We start from the raw sequence: 22,237 nt of genomic DNA, 5'->3' as shown, positions 1-22,237 counted from the left end.
TACCCAAAGGATTATAAATTATTCTACTACAAAGACACATGCACACGTATGTTTATTGCGGCACTATTCACAATAGCAAAGACTTGGAATCAACCCAAATGTCCATCTGTGACAGACTGGATTAAGAAAATGTGGCACATATACACCATGGAATACTATGCAGCCATAAAAAAGGATGAGTTTGCGTCCTTTGTAAGGACATGGATGCAGCTGGAAACCATCATTCTTAGCAAACTGTCACAAGAACTGAAAACCAAACACTGCATGTTCTCACTCATAGGTGGGAATTGAACAATGAGATCATTTGGACTCGGGAAGGGGAACATCACACACTGGGGCCTATCATGGGGAGGGGGGAGGGGGGAGGGATTGCATTGGGAGTTATACATGATATAAATAATGAATTGATGGGTGCTGACGAGTTGATGGGTGCAGCACACCAACATGGCACAAGTATACATATGTAACAAACCTGCACATTATGCTCATGTACCCTAGAACTCAAAGTATAATAAAAAAATAATAAAAAAATAAAAAAAAAATTTTAAAAATGCTTTTTTTGACATACTAAAAAAAAATTATTAAAAATAGCTAAATGGGAATTCTAGTGTGAAAAATAGAATAAACGGATATGAAAACTTCAGTAGATGGGCTGTACATAGATTTGGGTATACAGATGAAAGAAGCAGTGAACTTGTAAATCAATCTATACCAACCATATATCTAAAGAAGATAGAGAAGAAAAAACTATGAAGGAAAATGAACAGAATATCAAAAATGTGTGGGAGAACATTAATTACACAAATATACATTTAATGGGAGTTACCAAAAGGGGAAAATAGAAATAGACAGAAAAAATATTTAAGAAATTGTGGTGGAAAACAAAGGAGCACATATGATGATCACATTTATGGACCCTTGGGAATTGTAAATTTCAAGGAAGATGAGTCAGTATTGTTGTGTGTTATTCTCCAGCCACTTTCAGATACATGGTGCCAGTTATGGGATGGAGAAAGAGCTTGTTTAAACCAGGGATGAGGCTGTGCCAAGCAAGCAGGAAAATGTGAGGGGCAAGGGAAGAAAGGGAGTATAGTATACAAGAGTGATTGTAATGGGCCAGGGAAATTGGTAAGGAGAGGATATCTAGAGCATCAAGCAAGTGAGGAACAGGGAAAGGTGATAGTATCAACGAATTGGAGGTCTTCATGTGCCACATAGATTTGAGGTGCCAATCAATGAGAGGTATTCATTTAATGGTTATATGTAGCTCACATAGAGTTCCCTGCAGACATTGCAGTTACTGGTCGTGACAAGGTCTGGGGTTTGTTCTTGGAAGGAGTGACTAAGGTAGATATTAGAATGGAAGAATTTAGGGAGCTAAGAATACAGGATGTTGGAAAAATCATGTATATGTATACAGACATTGCCATGAGTCAGATGTTTTAATTAATAGGGTAGGAGTGAATCAGGAACCAAAACTTTTGAGGACTACATATGAATGATCCTAGATGTGAGTAGCTGACAGCAGTAGTTTCCTTTCCAGCAGATGACTGTTGCATCTTACCGGGTACATATGCAATTTGAATCTGACAACTTCATGCTCTCTTTTTTTTTCATTCTGTGTGCTTAAAATTTGACTTCTTCATCTGGAATAATTATCAGTGCATAACAAAATGTGACCCCTTTGTCTTGAACCATGGAGAGTTGACAGTTATGTTTAGTTCAATCCCATTTGCTCTCATAAGTTTCCCAGGTCCTGGCATTATTCTTCTTAGTTCTACCCTGTACAATGTTTCCTATACCAGAAAATCTATACTTTGTCACCTATTCTTAACCTATATTTGTATTTCCATCCTGAATCACTTTAGTGACTGCAGTACCCAAATTATTTAACCGCATATAACAGACTATTCTTTATAAGAATACATCTTTTTTTAAGGAGTAAAACTAACCACAGGTTAACTAAAATGGTTATGAAAAGAAGGCCCTAAGCTGAGCTTCTAGAAACAGTCCTGTACTGAGCAGAACTGGACGGCCACACAGCAGCTGCCTCTACATGGATTGGGGAGCCATACAATCAGAAGCTGTCATCATAGGTGATGTCTCAAAAACTAGTCAGGATGTTGTTTAATCTGAATGCTGGATAGTTGCCTCTGCCAAAGCTAACGTGTGTGTTTTACTTTGCCCAGTGGCTCAGTTCTGAATAGGAATCTTGCACTATGATATCTGATTGGCAAACATAAAACCTGGCAGCAAGGGTTCTAGGAATTGAAGTTTTTTCTGTCCGGCTCTGGCATGCCAGAAAGGTGTTAGGATGGATGTTGAGAGTATTACACCTTATCAACCAGCTTTTAATATAATTTGAAGTATAGTAAGATGTTTAAATGCACTAACAATATTTGGTCATACCAAAGATATAACCCATCCAGATATTGATGTATTTATTCCTAGTATCTTCCTAAGAGAGTTTTAATAGAAAATTTTCTTTGAATATGACTACTTCTGGCAGAAAATTAAAACTCTGGCTTTGCCCAACTTTAAAAGGTTGGTGAAAATAATTTTATCATGATCACTATCATTAGTATATTTATTTGGTTAATTACATACCCCACCTTATTCCAAATAGGTTCATGTTTCTGAACCTATTTGGAAATATATAGCAAGTCAGAGTGAGAAGAAATAATCTGCTTTATTATAGATGCATAGTTGGTTTAGAAAATATAGCTTGGATTTCAGAGTATGCTTGACTTTCTTTTTCCCTCCACAGAACTTGTACCCCCCAAAATTGCTAACAGAGCAGTTGAATAACTGAATACTTCCCTGCATAAAATATAGCCTGTTCTCTTTGGTTTATTGTATGGAAAAGGCAAGATTCAAGAGTAAAGTGTGTCGTGCTTACAGGCAAGCAATTTCCAAGACAGAGAATCAATGTGGGTATATAGAAAGAGAAAGAGGACCAATACATGAACCTGTAAGTTTAGGACATTAACCCTGACCATGAGCAAATAGATGTCAGACTTACTATATCACTATCAGATCACTCCTACCAAAGGAAGAGGCTAAACAGTGGTAAGGAGAAGGGAGTAACTTCATTCCTAAACTTTCCCTGGGATATTTTATGGGCTTGCTAGAACACTTGGAAAGGGAGAGGATGATTTATCACACTGTCATCACCACCACCCCCATCATGATCATGATTGTCACCATCACCGTGGGCCACAAACATCGTCATTTCAAGCACTTGTAGAGCTGTCTACTATATATAGACCACTTTCATGGTACTTAAGATGCAAATGATTTTAAAAATGAAAAACTGAGGAGGATTTATAATTAATGTCACTAGAGAAGATGTATTGTTGGAAAGAATAAAATGTGAGGGGGGGCCAGGAAGTGATACACAAGAACTATGGCAACTGAGATAATAAAAGAAGGCTTCACAGAGGTAGACCATATTTGGGTCTTGGGATAAATATTGATGCTCAGAGTATATTCCTAGTGCAGATATGGGGGATGAGAAAAAAATATAATTTGCCACATTCCAGAGGCTATGAATATTCAGTTTAAAATGTCACCAATGTCTGAAACCCTGTCTCTACTAAAAATACGAAATAATTAGCCGAGCATGGCGGCATGCGCCTGTAGTCCCAGCTACTCGGGAGGCTGAGGCAGGAAAATGGCTTGAACCCAGGAGGCGGAGGTTGCAGTGACCAAAGATCACGCCACTGCACTCCACACTCCAGCCTGTGTGACAGAGACCCCATCTCAAAAAAAAAATCACTAATGTCTCAAGAAATAAGATTGATCTTTTATGAAAGAAAAATCAGTATTACCTACTTGTGAGTATAACAGTAGATGATTAAATTTCCTAAAGTCTCGTCTTTAAATCTAGTTTTCTTTATACCATTATGTTCTTCTAAAAATATTTCATCTATCTATTACAAGTTCAAGAAAGAACTTTTGTTCAAAATGAATGTCATCTCGTTTTTATATTCTCCAAGCAAACCCTTCCATCCAAAGTCCTTACATTGAACACTTATTTTCTTCCTCATGTTATCTTTTGAAAACTAAGAAGCATGTTAGGAGTTTCAGTTGGACACTATATGAAGTTTTATAATTCTAGGCAGTCCTGAGGATCAAAAGATTATTCCACCAAAGGAAACAAATGTTCTTATTTCTAATTGAGTCTTCTTTCAAGTGAATACCGATTTCCAGAAGGAAAATTCATTTTTATTTCACTGTCCCCCCAAAAACCTTTATCTTCTTACCTTGGTAAAGAGATCTTCCAATATTCTTCTGATTAGTCACACAGTTCTGCATCTTATTAGAAAATCCTACAAGTGTAAAGAGGTTCTGCTTCTCAAGTACTTGTAAATAAAGCATGGAGTTAATGAAGATAGAATTTTACATCATTGGAAAGAAAGGACAAAAACACACTTGTATCTTACCTCTGAGCAGCAAATGGCAGCATGCAGACTTCTGTCTTTATAAGGCATTTGTGTATATTTTTGCATGGATTTTCTTAAATGCCTATATGATACCATTGAATGTTTTAAAATCACTAATGTTTTTATAAACCAATTACAAGTAATATTCAAAAGCACTTTTGAGGTCTATTCTTGTCTCATTAAATGCAGTAGATTTAAGTGATTTCACAGAATTTATTTTATTTTTCCTCCCTAGCGCAGAGAATTCAGTTTTCAAATAAGAACACACAGTGATACCATAGATGTGTGCAATATTTCCTCTTTCCTCTTACCTTTACTTTTGTCTATTTAGGGACCATGGTTTGATATGAATCCAGAATGAAGGGAAAGAAAAGAAACCCATGCTAATGACTACAGTTACAGCAAGATTAGTTTACATCATCCCTGATCATTTTCTTTTTTCATAACAAAATAGATTGCAGAAACAGCATTAATTAAATAATCTTAGATATGAATTCTCAGTTGGATAGCATGAAAACATATACCAACACCAAGGAGTTCTGTTCCAGTAATGAAAAATGTGCTCAGAATATTAATGACAAATGTCTTCCTCCATCAATATTTTTCTCATTCCTATTGACTTTCTTTTTATGCCATATATATGTAATACATATGTATTTTTTTATTATTTCTATGATCATCCAGTAAGCCTTGTATCTTCCATATATTCTGACACATAATATGATTACTTTTATCATCATTATTATTATCACAGTTACTTCTAACCTTTATAAAGCCAGCGAGTCAATGAAGGGCATGTGTTGCATATATAGGTATTATTTTGCAGTAGTTTTATTTTAAATCCTCTAACTCATATTTAAACTAGTATGTTTCATTTCTGGTTAATATTTTTTCAGCAAACATTAAGAAATTAGGTATTTCCTGTAATTCCAGAACTTTGGGAGGCCAAGGCAGGAGGATCATGAGGTCAGGTGATTGAGATCATCCTGGCTAACATGGTGAAACTCCATCTCTACTAAAAAAACAAACAAACAAACAAAAAAACAATTAGCCAGGCATGGTGGCACACACCTGTAATCCCAGCTACTCAGGAGGCTGAGGCAGGAGAATCACTTGAACCTGGAAGGTGGAGGTTGGAGTGAGCCAAGAGCACGCCACTGCACTGCAGCCTAGGCGACAGAGCAAGACTCTATCTCAAAAAAGGAAAAAAAAAAGAGGTATTATATTAATTATTTGGAATATAATAGTTCAACTTATAGTCTAGAAACACAGTTGTATATAGTGAAAACCTTAGACAATAGATAACATTATACTACAAAAATAAAGACATGAAGTCAAATAATCAAGGTTCAGCTTTCTTCTTCTCATATTTATTGTTTAACTAATAAAACTCATCTGACAGATTTGTGGTAATTATGGTAATTACTGAATTATATGTAATATCATTTTCATATTACATATAATCATGTATAATACGTTATCCATATGACATTGTAGTATAGATTATGTATATGTAATTATATAAATTTATTTTATATTACATATATTTTATTATATTAACTTCATATTCAAAATTGAGATTTGGCTATGATGTATTACAATTCTTGGGTGTTTATAACAATCTTTCGATACATCCCACCAAACACTGCAGATGAATTAAAACAAAAACAGGTTGGAGGGCAGAGTTTTATTGTGAGAACATAGGAAGTCAGCCAGGAGGATGAAGAGGCTTCTTGCATGCTAGGATTGTCTCCAGGGACATCTCTGCAGAAAGCCAGCACATCCATTGCTAATATATTTTGTATAAGTTTTAAAAACTCGTAGTGTTCATTTTTACATGGCAGAGTTTCCATTCAATACACTGACTTCTCTAATTCTTATACCAATCATCCATGAACTTTCCAGTGTTGACTCTTTAAACATTTAATTTCACATTGTTAATAGATTGCCTGAACAAATGTTTAGAAATTTTTAAATGTGTTTTATCAGATCGTCTTTCATATATGACACCAAGCTGTCACAAGGGCTTTTTCTCAATTTCATGAAATTGACCAATGGCTTGTTTGTAATGTTGACCAAAAAATAATCAAAAATTCCCTATATGTTTCTGGTCCTTAACATTTTTTCCTTAACAGGAAGACACAACAACTCATTGTTAGAGTAATCATGACTTCAGTTGAAACGTGGCTTATTTGGAATAGATTTATTTATTTATTTATTTATTTATTTATTTATTTATTTATTTTCAGAGACAGAGTCTTGCTCTGTCCCCCAGGCTGGAGTGCAGTGGCGCAATCTCGGCTCACTGCAAGCTCCACCTCCCGGATTCAGGCCATTCTCCCCCCTCAGCCTCCAGAGTAGCTAGGACTACAGGCGCCCACCAATGCGCCCGGCTAATTTTTTTTTTTCTTTTTTTTTTTGTACTTTTAGTAGAGAGGGATTTCACCGTGTTAGCCAGGATGGTCTGGATCTCCTGACCTCGTGATCCGCCTGCCTTGGCCTCCCAAAGTGCTGGGATTACAGGCGTGAGCCACTGCGCCTGGCTGGAATAGATTTATTTTATATGAGTAAGATAAATTTTCTATCTGTTTTTATCTTAGCATGTCAAATGAAAAAGGCCATATGGATTTTAAGTAAATTTGGACAGAAATTTTGGTATAGTCTAAAATACATGGGCCACAGAAAAGTCATGGAGGGATACCTTATTAATAATCAATGACTTCAAGAGCAACTAAAATGAACACTGATTTTCACCTAACTTGACAGAGTATAATTGGGATAATCTGATCAAAAATATATACCTAAGTCATTTTCTATTTAAATGGCTTTATTTTTGCTCTTAGTACATATCACTATCTGACCTTATATATATTTTTAACTTTCCTTGAATCCTCAAAGTCAGGAACAGAGCCTAATATTTAATATGGATTAGATCAACATTTATTGAATCGATAAATATAGGGAGACAGTAAAACAGGCATTGATAAAAATCTGAGCTTCAGATTAAAAGACACTAGGAAAGCAGAAATTATAGATGTTTATGTACCATTGAGCTTCTTTGCGTATTATCAATTCTGCTTAGTTTTTTTCTTGGGGAATTATTCATATTGATGATTAATTGTTCCTTTACAATAGGTAGAGTGGGAAAGATACTCTAAAATGTGTTAGACTATTAGTATAATGCAAATTAATATTTTATAATGTTTTAACCATTTAATTGTCTCTGCACCTATTGAATATAGCAGAAATTATAATTTGGGATGCTAGATGAAATTAGATTGCAATGTTAACTAACTTAATTGTATTATGACCAAAAAGTGCATAAAATGGCAGCCAGACTCTATTTTTTATGATGAAAGCGAAGAGGAAATGAAGAAATCTAAAATTGTGATTTTTTTTAGCTACAAAATAGTATGTCTGGAAAATTTTAAAAGCAGATTCAAAAGTAGCTTGCATTTTTGATACAAATTGTCTATGATAAGCTCTAAGTGGAAAGGAGAAAAAGCTGGCTGTGAAACTCTTCATAAGCAGAAAACTTGTCCTCCTGGATCATGGAAAATGATAGAAAAAAGATAAAAGATATTTAAATAGTGAAATAACTAAGAAAGAAACACTGGGTACCCGATGAAGACCTGATTCTAAGAGCAAATGAGGAGAGTGTATTCATATGTTCATATTTACAATCTTTGTGATTTCTTAGCACATGGTACTTTGTTCCAATGATTAAGTAGAGTTCATCCTCATGACATTAGAAATTGTTTTAGGCAAAACATATTTGAATTGTAACAACATACGTAATTTTGTTTTGTTTTGTCTTGGGATAAGACATTTTAAAGCCTAGCTCTTCTCTATTTTAAAAAAAGCAATAAGGAATAGCATATCCAGGCAATTTCAGACCTTACCTATCAGAGGGTGGCTTTCACAGAGTGGTTATATGGTGATTATCTACTTTTGGAGGAATGTAATACCGACACTCAATTTGGTAAGAGGCAAAAGGAGGGAGAAATCTTGAGTCTAAACATGCAAAAAGATGTTGAGATTTGTTTGAGATCAGTGCCAAGTCCCTGAGTCCAGTAGGCAGAATGAGAGTAGTAATGTGTCTGGAGACAGCAGTGGAAAGACAGGAGCAAAGATAAGCTGTTTTACCATACAATCTTTAGAAAATAAGACATTTCACATAAACAGTTTTTACAATGTGTAATTTGAAACCTCAAATAGGCGTTTTTCCTGATGTGTAAAGTTGAGTCTGTGTAATAGAATTTGATCATTTCTTCACAAATTGGGGCATCATTTTTCAATCTGCTTTTTACAAACCCCAGTGTTCCAAAAGATATTAATAGATCATCCTAAGAAAACATAGCTTCAAGGTGAAATGGCTTGAAGACATATTGCACATGCCATTTTTCTCTTGGAGTAGAGCAATGCTTAATTGGACTCTCCGAAGTATGGCAGAAAGGAAATTTGCTACACTTTATTTAACTTAATATTTTAAAAACATATTTGATTATAACCCTCATTTTTGTAGAACACATTTTGGAAGATATTAATTTTATAAGGAGTACATTTTGAGAGATGACTTTAAAAGCATCATTATTAATAATTGCCTATTGCAGTGCCTCCCAAACTTTATTACACGTATGACTTTTTCAGGGAACCAGCTAAAATTCATATTGGGATTCAGTGTTTGTCTGAGGAGGAGAGGAGAGACTGCATTTCTTTTTTCTTTTTCTTTTCTTTTTTTTTTTTTTTTGAGACGGAGTCTCACTCTGTCACCAGGCTGGAGTGCAGTGGCACCATCTCGGCTCACTTCAACCTCCACCTCCCGGGTTCAAGTGATTCTCCTGCCTCAGCCTCCTGAGTAGCTGGGACTACAGGCATGCACCACCACGCCCAGCCAATTTTTGTATTTTTAGTAGAGACAAGGTTTCACCATCTTGGCCAGAATGGTCTCAATCTCTTGACCTTGTGATCCATCTGCCTCGGCCTCCCAAAGGGCTGGGATTACAGGCCTGAGCCACTGCACCTGGACGAGACTGCATTTCTAACCAGTTCCCATGTGATGCGTAGGCTGCTGGTCTGGAACCCACACCTTGAGCTGACCAGCTGTGTTTCATTTTGACTCGTCAGTATCAGAGAGATATTGAGATTTAAATAGATATACATTTTGACATTAGTGGCTTCAACTATTTAGGCTGATAGTGTGAAACACATCATTAGAGTGGAAATCTACTTCAGCTTTGCCTGGCATCAGGATAACGAAGTGAAGGTAAGACAAAAGCCAGAGTCCCTCTCATATACAAATTAACAACAAGAGTGAGAGAAGAAGAATCTGTTCCACAACTTCTGGACCACCCTCTAGACCAGACATATGAAGGGGTCAGATGTGGAAAGAGAACATTGATGACAGGACTTTTTTTTTTTAGAGAGCTGATGCATCGGTCCCTAGTTTTTTTTTGAGGTAGGAGTAAGGGAAAGCTCTTATGTTTCCAAACCAAGTGATAGCAAATAAAATGCAAATGATCTATTTTGAAATATATTCCCTGAGGGTGGGAGACGCAGAAGGCTTGTGCCACACTCATTCTTGGGAACACTAAAACAGAATGTGTATTAGGTCTGATCCATGCTTGGACTTATGCATAAGTGACATCCCATTAAAATTGGCCTGCACTCCTGAAATCTATTAGTGTTAGAGATATGTGAGTATCTCCCATAGACCTGTCATGGAATGCATGGGAGAGAAAACCAAACAAAACTGCTTTGGGTTATGTCCACTAAGGTTGCCTGTAGGACAAAGAGCCATCCGTAGAAAGAGTGGAGTTATACAGCAAAGATTCTTAGAGATGAGGAAGTTGCAAATGACACCCCAAAGGGACACAGTTGGCTCTACCTGAGTCAAGGGAACTGCAGGAAGAAAGGACCCTGTAGGAGTCCTCAAGGGTCCCAAAAGGCGAAAGATACCACCTTCTCCCCTAAAAGTCCCCTTCTAGGTTTCCAGCTTAAAGCAGGTCCAGGAGAGGAAACAGAGCTTTACTGTAAATCAGGTTTGTTTGTTTTTATTATGATGATCTTGGACTGGACTACTGGTTTCTGAATTTAAATTTGAACCATACTTAAATTTAAACTTGTACTTAAAATGACTGTAGGACTCAATTACCTAAAACTGAATAGAGCAGCCATGGTTGTTTCCCAGTCCATTCAAGAACATGTGAAAATGAGGCCTGCTGAATAAAGTTCCAATTCGGGAGTGGTGGAAGAGGACACTAAGTTGTATTTTGTTTATGTTAGGGGTCAGGCAGGTTCAGCACATCAGTCACAGAAGATTCATACATATCAGTTATCTACCACTAACGTCAAAGGTCACCTCTCTCTGTGGCCAGTGTCTCTGCTCTTCACCTTTCATCTGCTGTTTCCAGTCAACAGATGGCCTGAGCGCAAATGTTCGGGCCCATGAAGGTGCTGAGCCAAGGCAAGAAGGACTCTTCTTCCTTGCATAAAACACTGGAATTTCAACCCAGAGAATTTACCTTTGTCTACAAGATTTTTTATTTCCTTTATTCTCTTTCTTCTTTTTAGATTTTGGTTTGGGTCATCTTTCTTTCTCTTCTTATTATTTGTTTTCTGAAATGTTACTTATATTGTTTTATTATTATTTGTGAAAATTTTATATACACATATCTGAAAATATGTACAAAATACATTGCTATACATTAATGTATAGCAATAAAGAAGTTGTATATTACTTTGACATTTATTCATTGCCTTATGGAATTAAAGAATAGATTTTATGGCCGGGCACAATGGCTCATGCCTGTAATCCCAGCACTTTGGGAGGCCGAGGCGAGTGGATCACCTGAGGTCAGGAATTCGAGACCAGCCTGACCAACCTGGTGAAACCCTGTCTCTACTAAAACACAAAAAAATTAACCGGTCGTAGGGGGATGTGCCTGTAATCCCAGCTCCTCAGGAGGTTGAGGCAGGAGAATCACTTGAACCCAGGAGGCGGAGATGGCAGTGAGCTGAGATCGTGGCATTGCACTCCAGCCTGGGCAAGAAGAGTGAAACTCTGTCTCAAAATAAATAAATGAATAAATAAAATAGATTTCACTTATAGAGGGAGAAATGGAGGAGACAATATAATAGCCATCTTAAATATAATAAATTACTTTGGAAGTGTGTGTGTAGACTCTGATTCAAATGCTGAATGAATTCTGACTTTGTTTATTAAGCACACACACACACACACATACAATAAACAGAGATACAGGACAAAGACATACATTTGATTCTTCTAAAAATAAGTTATATTCTTGTTTTTCATAGTCTGACAAAAGACAAGGCGGCTTTTGCCTCTGAAACTCTTCTTCATGACTTGAAACAGTGTGCATTCTTTCTGGTTATCCTTAATATCAGCAATCATTTATGATCATTTACTGTGAATCAGAAATTATGATGAGTATTTTATGTATATTAATTTACTTAGAACTCATGCCTCCCAAATTTCTGATGCAGGCATTTTAAATTGCAATTTATATGAATAAAATGAAGCTTACAGGATGTCAGTGAGCCCAAGTTATAACCCACATTATAGAGACTAGTGAAACCAGACTTTGAACCTGATGAATTACACAACAAGACCTGCACATTTGACAAAGTAGAATATAAATATTTGCTATCTACAAGGAGTTGACATTGTCCGACAACGGAAATATAATTTTTGTGAGGCTGTTTTTCTTTATTTGCAATACTATTGCAAAGATCATGCTGCAGTTCTTTCCTTGCCAGTTATTTACAATACTGATATTTAACATCACCTCAAGAGATAACATTAAACTATACAAAATCCCCAGGATTAAAGGAAAATATGCTTTGACTATATTTCTAATTCTTTTTGGAGAATAAAAATGTGAACTATTCTGAGTTTTCTGGGTATCCCATATATGTACATAAAGTTAATTCTCTGTCTCAAGGGTAACATAGATATAAAAAGGCCAATTACAATTTTATGAATAGGAAATATAAGATCTGGGGATTTGATTTCTCTATTGTTGTATTCTAAATAACAGCACTATTTCTAGGGAATACTTACATCCTTCCTGACACAGAACAACTAGCAACTTTCATTAGAGAAAAGTCAAACCAGATGCAGTGTGAGTCCCTATATGTTGCAAGTAATGTTAAAATAGATTCCAAACTGGTGTCTTGTTTTGATGAAAACTCTGAAGACAATTTGGAGGCTGTTTGTCAGACTCTAGAGACTGAGGCACAGATGGAGTTCTGAATTAAGTGACTTTGTATTTTGAGATTTGAAATGAGCTCTAGTCCCAATTGTATATTTCAGTGATTATGGGCTAATTGCATGTGGTAATTGATTATTAAAGGATTTAGACCCTTAAATTTTTAAGGTTTATGAATTATAAATTCAAAATTGCTAATAAAATTCAAGATGTAAACTTTATCTCTAGGTTAATTTATGTAGAATTGTGTGAACCATGTTTTGCTTTGTTTGGTAACACAATATTCTTCTTCTGAGGATTTTCTATAAAGCCAAATAGAAGTCCTTGAGATCTCAAAAGTTTAAATATTTTAACTTTTCTAATATGTAAAGCAACAACATTTACTGCCCATTTTCCAATCATACCAAACAATTTTGAGTTGAAATGCTTCTTTCCTTCTAATAGGGAAAGAACCCTGAATTTATAAAATAAACACCTTGCATGTCTTTTGCATAAATTTAAAAAAAGTAAGTATATTTAATGTATCATTGGGTGTTCGTGTATATTTCCAAAATCTTTTTTTTTTTTTTTTTTGAGACGGAGTCTCACTCTGTCGCCCAGGCTGGAGTGCAGTGGCCTGATCTCAGCTCACTGCAAGCTCCGCCTCCCGGGTTCATGCCATTCTCCTGCCTCAGCCTCCCAAGTAGCTGGGACTACAGGCGCCCGCCACCTCGCCCGGCTAGTTTTTTGTATTTTTTAGTAGAGACGGGGTTTCACCGTGTTAGCCAGGATGGTCTCGATCTCCTGACCTCGTGATCCGCCCGTCTCGGCCTCCCAAAGTGCTGGGATTACAGGCTTGAGCCACCGCGCCCGGCTATTTCCAAAATCTTAAAGTAGATTACATAATATGTTTCAGAAAGGAATTATGTATCTGTGAGGCATCATTTTCAAAGCATCATTTGCATGCCTTCAATCAATATTATTACTTAAAAATCAGAGTATTTCTGAATCCCAGATGCAATACTTTAATAGCCTTATTGTAGTTCACTGTTTTTACTGTATCATTAGTTTAAATTTTTTCTAAATGATTTATTAATTTATGTTAGCTATCATTAAAAATAATTATAAACTTATTTTAAATGTTTAGTACTTTGTTTCCTATTGCTCCCATACCCAACTACTACAAATTCACTGGCTTAATATGTTATCTTATAGTTCTGTGGGTCAGAAGTCTGAAATGGATCTTAAAGGGGTAAAATGAAACGTTGTGTTCCTTCTATAGGCTCCAGAATCTCTTCCCTGCCTTTTTCAGCTGCTGGTCACTGCCTGCTTTCCTTGGCTCCTGCCCTCATCATTCTGAACTCTGTTTCCATCATGTCAACTCCTTCTCCTTTATACTTTTGCATTTTTCTTTCATTTATAAAGACCTCTGGGATTATACTGAGCTCACCCTGATAATCCAGGTTAATCTCCTCATCTCAAAATCCTCAGTTTAATCACAACCACAAAGGCCCTTTTGCCATGTGAGGTAGCATACTCACATGTTTTGGAGATTCGAATGTGAAAATCTTTGGGTGATGACTCTGTTTACCACAATCGTGGTTTGTTTTTTTTTTCCATTTATATCATTTGTAGTATAAATATTTTTACCTGTACATTTAGAAGAAAATATTCTGTACCAAGGGTAATGAGAATTAATATTTTCTTGAATGTCTTTTTTTTTCTGTGACTACATCACACTAACATATTTTTTAAATGGGAAATAAAAGGTAGTGATCCTGTGCCATACTAATTAAATTGGAATAATCGAGTGTGTACATATTGGGTTGTTTGTGTTTTTGCTTATTTATTTGTTTCATTTTTATAGGTTTGTATAGTTGTCAAGACATAAAGGAAAGCAATATAATATGCTACATTATTTTTCTAAAATAATGACACTGTTATCAAGTTGATATCCTCTCTCCAACCCAGATAAGGAGGAAAACATCAATTCAAATATCATAAAACAGTCTCTAGTTTGATTAACCTCAGTTGCCTAATAGAAACAGATGTATTTGCCAAACACCCTGTAAAGACCTCTTACTCCCTCCTGTAATTGATTAAAAATTGACCATTAGTTTTTTCCCATGCCTCTCATTGAGAGATGGGGTCCCTTGCCCCTTCCCTGGAATCTCGACTGGTTTATGACTGGCTTTTTCAACTAAAATGGAGTGGAATAGAAATGATGCCAATTGATTCTATGTCTGGATGGCAATAGATTTGTTACTTCCTCTTTCTCCCTCATGGAGGCCATCTACCATGTAAGAAGTCCAATTCTTTTGACATCTCCAGGAAGAGAGGAAGCTCAAAGTAGCCAAACTGAGAGAGGCCATATAAAGTGAAGAAATGTGGAGGAAAAAAAAAGAATTCTTAAAGCTTCCAGCCTAAAACAGACCAGAATACCAAATCCAACTAAGCCTTGCCCGAATTCCTAACCTGCAGAATCAAGAAAAACTAAAATGATTGTTGTTTAAAATCACTAAGTTTAGGGGTAACTTGTTACTCAGCAGTGGATAAGCAAATACTCTTTCTCTCTTTAGTACATTTAATTTAGTAATGTGCTCCAAGCCTCTTGCTGTTTCGTGATGCATCCAGAAGTAGGTTTCAATTTTTTTAATCTATTTTGAAATGTCAATATGATACAGCATCTCCCTATGGAACAGGGCTATTTCTGTATCTAGACATGTATCTCATCATAGCCTGTGGAAAGCTCTAAGTTGGTTTGTTTAACATGGATCCAGGATGATGGTTTGAATTTTATTTTTTATTTGGAGGCTAATAGTACCCTTACAAGATATGAAATACGGTTGAAGACTTAGAGTTCCCAATAACAACTTTTGTATTTTTAAAACAAATTTTGTACTCTTTATATCTAACCTCTAAAGTAGACCGTTTTATTGGGGTACAGAAAAAAAGAGAGAAAAAAAAAGCATTGTATAGCTGTCTCATTCCTTTCCTACACCTCTGAAATAGCAGGTTAGTTCTGGACGGAGGCCTATAGTCTCATAGGTCCTTTTGAGAGGTGAAAATGGCAGACATAATTGAATGGGATCTCATTGACTCCATCCCAGTCTTCTGACTATGAATTCCAGAGACACATGAAGAAGATTGAATTTCAGTTGAGTCCTCTGGGATGATTAGAAGACAACCACTATTGTGGTTCCAACAACTAAATTAACAGAGGGTCTTTAGATTTTTTTTAAATTTAGTTTTAATTTTTATTTTTTTTTAGAGAGTCTCGTTGTGTTGCTCATGCTGGTCTTGAATTTCTAGTCTCAAGCAATCCACTTGCCTTGGTCTTCCATAGTGGTGGAATTAGAAGTGTAAGCCACTGAGCGTAGCCAGAACTTTTTAAAATTAATAAACTTTATTTTAGTAGCATTTTTAGTTTGAGAGCAAAATTGTGTGGAACATACAGAGAGTTTCCATACAGTCCATCCCTGCACATGCACAACCTTGCCCACTATCAACATCCCACACCACAGTGGTACTATTTTTTAGCCAATATTTACATTTTAAATGTATGTTGACTTACTGTTATCAAAGTCTGTAGTTTACATTAGAATTGGGTATTTATTTATTTATTTATTTGTTTGTTTTTGAGATGGAGTCTTGCTCTGTCACCCAGGCTGGATGCAGTGGTGCAATCTTAGCTCATTGCAACCACCATCTCCTGGGTTCAAGCAATTCTCCCTGCCTCAGCCTCCCGAGTAGCTGGGATTACAGATGCCCACCACCACACCCGGCTAATTTTTGAATTTTTAGTAGAGGTGGGGTTTTGCCAGATTGCCCAGGCTGGTCTTGAACTCCTGACCTCAGGTGATCCACCCTCCTCGGCCTCCCAAAGTGCTGGGATTACTGGCGTGAGCCACCGCACTCAGCAAGAATTGGGTCTTTAGATTTATTTCCTTACACAAAGATTGGAGCAAATGTTAACATCTTCTTTCATCCCAATTAGACAACCATTGACTCTGAGCCTTTGCAATCGTTTTGCACTGTATCATGTTTTTCTAATTATCTTACCTCTCTTAATTTTTGCTCGTAAAAAACTTGAATTGCCTTGCTCTCTTCTCATAAAACTGTACATTTTATCTAAGAAGACTTGACCATTAGGATATGTGGTTGTTACTGAACTGTACTGTATCCTGCTTTTTCCTGTGCAGATTTAGGAAGTAATCACAGAGGAGTTACTTATTAATTGGCTGTAGCTGCTCAGAATATGTTCATATCTATATCATCTTAAAATGTCTTAGATGAGAAGACCACAAATAGTCTCAACAATGCGGCGCACATCTGGAGGGTAACTACCTATTATATAGAAGCAACAAATTTTCTCATGCACCTTATAAATTTGCACAAATAAACTAAAAGATTCAGAGTCACTGCAGAAAGATCATCAGTACTGTTAGCACGTAGCCAAGAAATAGATATTCATTGTTGAATATCAATGAATATATATCAGTATCAATCCTGCTCCCCAAAGGCAATCACTATTTATGTTGAAGACATACATATAGCCATCTCTTCCTATATATACCTATACCCTAGAATTATTTTATATAAAATAGAATATACTAGATATGCTTTTGTGTATAATCTTTTAAATTCACTCAATAGTATATGATTGAGATCATTCTATGTCAATACATGATGTCATTTATAATGACTGTAGGATAGTTTTCCTTTATAAGTATGTACCTTTATTTATTTAGCCAAGATTGACTTTTAAGATGTTTCTGTATTTCATTACTATAAATAATATTTAGAAAACATCATCCTAGTTGTGATTTGTTTACCGCTGCAGCAAATATAAAATATGTTTTCTTAGCTGGGAGACTCACTTTTGCATAGAGGTATAAGTATTTTTTAGGTGAAATTCACATAAGTTAACCATCCTTTCCTTGGGGTTGTGCTACTGTCCAATGAGTGCATAATGAGGGCAGTACTGCTAATGCCTACACAACATGCCTGCATCAACTAGGGCTTTGCTTTACCTTGGTGCAATTATTTAAAAAAAAAAAAACTTTAAAAAATATTATTGAAGTTCACATAAGTTGCTCATTTTATAAAAAGGAGTTTTTCATGTTTAAGTTGGATTTCATTATTTTATTAATATTACAAATACATTTGATATAGAGTGTTGATATGATTTTTTCAGGTCTAATGTGTATTCTTCATTTTTGTTATTTATGGCTCTTTAAAAGCATCAAGGTCTTATACAATGAAGCTTGCAGTAGTATAATGAGAAAATGGATGGAATTTATGTAAACATAAATACATGAATTATTGATTAAAATGTAGTTATTGTAGTAATAGTAGATGCCTTTTGTATTGAATATAATTCATTCTGCATTTGAAATTTGAAATAAAAATTAAAAATAGTTTAACTAATCCTAAAATCATTTCACTTATTTTTCCTCATATAACCATATACAGTATAAAAATGAAGGATTTTTAAAAATTTGATTTCCCATTATTTCACGTTTTTGCCTCCTGATAATCTAAGAGGAACCTCAGAGAAACATATGTTGGTATTCTTCTAAAATCTCTTTAAGCATAAGTTAATTAGGGTTCTCATCAACAGAAACACCAGATGTAGAATTCTCAGAGTTCTTTCTTATTTGATAATGACACAGAAAACAAAAGACATACTATCTAGGATAGTATATCTATTTAGTTTTATTGTGAATGAACAGAAGTCATTGCATATTGAAGAAAAAGGTGAACTGTAATTACATACAATGCTTGTCAAATTGTTATTGTCAATTTTAAAGAAGGAATTACAATTTGAGAATAGAAATTATTAAAGAAAACAGAAAGAGATGTCATTACCTTAATACAGCCTAAATTGTCACCAACCCTACTTAATTATTCAGCATATTCTGAAAACCTTTAGGAAATCCATCATATTTAGCCTGTTCTTTGCAGCTATCCATAGGCAATAGAAGCAAACCACAAACTCGAGGCTAATTGTGTTTAAATTCTAAGACATTTACTGCAAAATATTAAAGACACATCAGTTCCTCCCCAGGAATTACTTCTGGATTTGGAGTATGGTGGTTTATATAGACCCTTCTTTGTAAACTGCTTGCTGTTAAGATAATACACAGCACTTTATTGTCAATAGAAAATAGCAGAACCTGCTTTAGGGATAGGTTTTCTCTTGGAAATGAATGGCAAATCACAATTATATAAACCAAGAGATGACATAATATATCTACAGGTTGCATAATAATAATCATGGCAAGAGAAACCTATTGCATTTGCAAGATTAGAGCTAATTGGTTTTGCAGAGTGCAAGAAATCAATTTTGAAAATGCCAAGTCAAATCAGGTGTGCTATGCTATTAACTAGTATGCGGTTTACAACAAAATCAGAAATTGAGTTAGAGAATTTGTTTTAGACAGATTTATTTGCAAAGCACATGAAAATGCTAAGAAATTTGGTGTATTTACATAGGCAGCCATCTTATTCAGTGATAGGAAAGAAGAATTCAAGCAGTAAGGAAAAATAATGCCGTTTCTATTTTATGGGAACAGAATTATTGAAATTAAATTTTAAAAGTTAATAATAATTCCCATAAGGGATTATACTTTAAATATTATCTAGAAATATTAAATAGAAATATAATTTAAGCATGGGCATGCAGTATATTCTACTGTAAATGGACTCTGTGAACACAGAACAGTCATGCTGTCTTGGGGAATGGAAGACGTTGTCTATGTCCATGAGGACATGTTTGTTCCCTGAAGTTTTATTTTTCTGTAGCTATCCCTTAGGATCCATTACCAAAATTCAAAGAATGAGCCAGCAAAGAAGTTTGTGGGCCTCATTCATTTCCATTTATTTCCATATGTAGATATGCTGCATATTTAATAAGGAAAAAATTTTTCTTAAGAAAATAAAACTGTAGACTGTAAGATCTTTTTCACCCCTACTATTCTATTTTCCTACGAATGGCAATAATTTACCACGCTGTTTAAGTAACGTGTTTTCAAGTAATGACATCCATTAAATGATGCTTCTGTTTTCATGTTAAGAAAATCCAGACTTTCCAAGTTTTCTTATTTTTAAAAGATGAAGTAATGATATCAAAGAAAGAAAAAGGTTAAGATGATTAGGAAAGGAACCACTATTCATTTTGCTTGCTTGTTTTTGGTGGGGGGTGGTTAGACTCTCATCATTCCATATGTCATTTTGTTATTAGTTAATAACTACCAATTATATAACTATTGATAAGGTGATACAGGATAGATTTTCATTTATGAGAAATACTGATACACTTTGTATACATTATTTAAATTGCTTGCTAAGAAATACTATTCTTACATTCATTTGCATTGGTTTATTCTATTTCCAAGTTTATATCTGGTTACTCAAAGCTAACTTTGTGAGATTTTCCAAACACTGCTAAAAATAAATCAGAGTGTTTCTTTTACACAAAGTTTGGCTATTAATGGATGTTGTCATTTTTTATGTCGTAACAAGAAATTTGCCTAATCTCATAAAATAGTTACTACTATAGAAATTTCAAATTTTATTCCAAGGAAACTATTAATATTTAAGATATATCCCTTGAATTTGATGTGTGTATCTGAACATTAATTGAATATGCATAATGGCAGCAAATGTGTGGGTGAATTTGGTTTTGTAAAATATTAACATAAACTTTTGGGTTTGGTGAATAATGTGGACTATCAAGTTGCATATTAATGTTTTTATAATCAGGTATTAAGTCTCAAATGCTGTAATAGTTTGCGATCTAATTCTGATCTCATGTTCCAAGGAGAATTAAAAACTTTTCCTTTTATTCCTTATTGTTTAAGAACAATTTATATGCAGTGTAACATTCAGCAAACATTTATTGAGCACTTGGTGGGAGCCCCTAATTGCTGGAGATACAGTTATGTGTCAGATCAAATCACTGCCCTTGAAGTTTGAGGAGGAAGACAAGAAAAATGACTTTCCATAAGGGCTCTTTAATATATAAATCTGCACATGAAGGAGAGATAGTAAGAGAGTGGTCAATTCTACTTTCAGAAGCAAATCAAGAAAGACTCTCTGCAGGAGATAATATTCTTGTCCTGCTCCTCCTTACCAAATGGAAAGTAACACTGACTTAAACGGAATACACCAAATTTGCATTGTTATTCAGATCCTAGCAACCTGGCACCAACAGCTTGCCTAAAATAAAATTTCAAGTGCGGTGTATGGGTGAATGTCATGAAACCAAGTCCCATAAATCAGATAGTCATGAGATTCACTGCATTTCCAAGACCAGTTGGGTTTACATCATCACTAATAATCACATTCTCTTAATTTTATCTCTTACTAACTTAAAATGTCAATTTTTTTTGAAACCTCAGAGTATAATAGGTCCCACTAAGGAAAATGACAAACTGATTGTCCAAATCAAAATCACTCTGGGCCTACTGAGTATGTTATGGTAAGGATGAAAATGAGAGTGAAACCTTCCGAAACATTACTTGCTCTTTATTAATAAAAGAAATATGTATTATTTACTCCTACCATGCTTTAGGCCCAAGGAAGAAATTGCTGGAAAAAAAGAAAAACCAAGGGAGAGTTTTGAAAATTAACTCTGCAGTGGATTTAAGATAAATAAATAAATAAGAACTTAAAGCTGAAATTTGAAGGTGAGATCAAAATCATATGGTTCTCTTTTGAGCTATAATGAGCCATAAAAAGGACTTTTCCTGACTAGTAAGCTAAAATGCTTAATGATATGACATGAAGGAGTTTTGGGTACCATAAATGTTAGCATCAAAAGTTTAATACTTTTTTGCTTTTGCTGCCGTTGCTTTTGGTGTTTTAGACATGAAGTCCTTGCCCATGCCTATGTCCTGAATGGTACTACCTAGATTTTCTTCTAGGATTTTTATGGTATTAGGTCTAACATTTAAGTCTCTAATCCATCTTGAATTAATCTTCGTATAAGGGGTAAGGAAAGGATCCAGTTTCAGCTTTCTACTTATGGCTAGCCATTTTCCCAGCACCATTTATTAAATAGGGAATCCTTTCCCCATTTCTTGTTTTTCTCAGGTTTGTCAAAGATCAGATGGCTGTAGATGTGTGGTATTATTTCTGAGGACTCTGTTCTGTTCCATTGGTCTATATCTCTGTTGTGGTACCAGTACCATGCTGTTTTGGTTACTGTAGCCTTGTAGTATAGTTTGAAGTCAGGTAGCGTGACGCCTCCAGCTTTGTCCTTTTGACTTAGGATTGTCTTGGCAATGCGGGCTCTTTTTTGGTTCCATATGAACTTTAAAGCCGTTTTTTCCAATTCTGTGAAGAAAGTCATTGGTAGCTTGATGGGGATGGCATTGAATCTATAAATAACCTTGGGCAGTATGGCCATTTTCACGATATTGATTCTTCCTATCCATGAGCATGGTATGTTCTTCCATTTGTTTGTGTCCTCTTTGATTTCACTGAGCAGTGGTTTGTAGTTCTCCTTGAAGAGGTCCTTTACATCCCTTGTAAGCTGGATTCCTAGGTATTTTATTCTCTTTGAAGCAATTG

The 22,237-nt window shown here is 35.2% G+C and overlaps 1 protein-coding gene and 1 non-coding gene across 2 annotated transcripts in view; both read left to right on the top strand.

Moving 5' to 3' along the window:
• Nucleotides 1–22,237, top strand: part of GPC5 (glypican 5) — a 1,526,087-nt gene that overhangs the window by 722,066 nt on the left and 781,784 nt on the right. The window lies entirely within an intron of this gene.
• LOC117063815 lies at nucleotides 17,587–17,712 on the top strand. The gene has a single exon (XR_004429099.1). It is a non-coding gene; the product is annotated as a U4atac minor spliceosomal RNA (small nuclear RNA).

The sequence above is a fragment of the Trachypithecus francoisi genome, unplaced genomic scaffold (genome assembly GCF_009764315.1).
Source record: "Trachypithecus francoisi isolate TF-2019V2 unplaced genomic scaffold, Tfra_2.0 Lachesis_group18, whole genome shotgun sequence".
In the NCBI taxonomy this organism is placed as follows: Eukaryota; Metazoa; Chordata; class Mammalia; order Primates; family Cercopithecidae; genus Trachypithecus; species Trachypithecus francoisi.
This window is presented reverse-complemented; position numbering and strand designations above follow the sequence as displayed.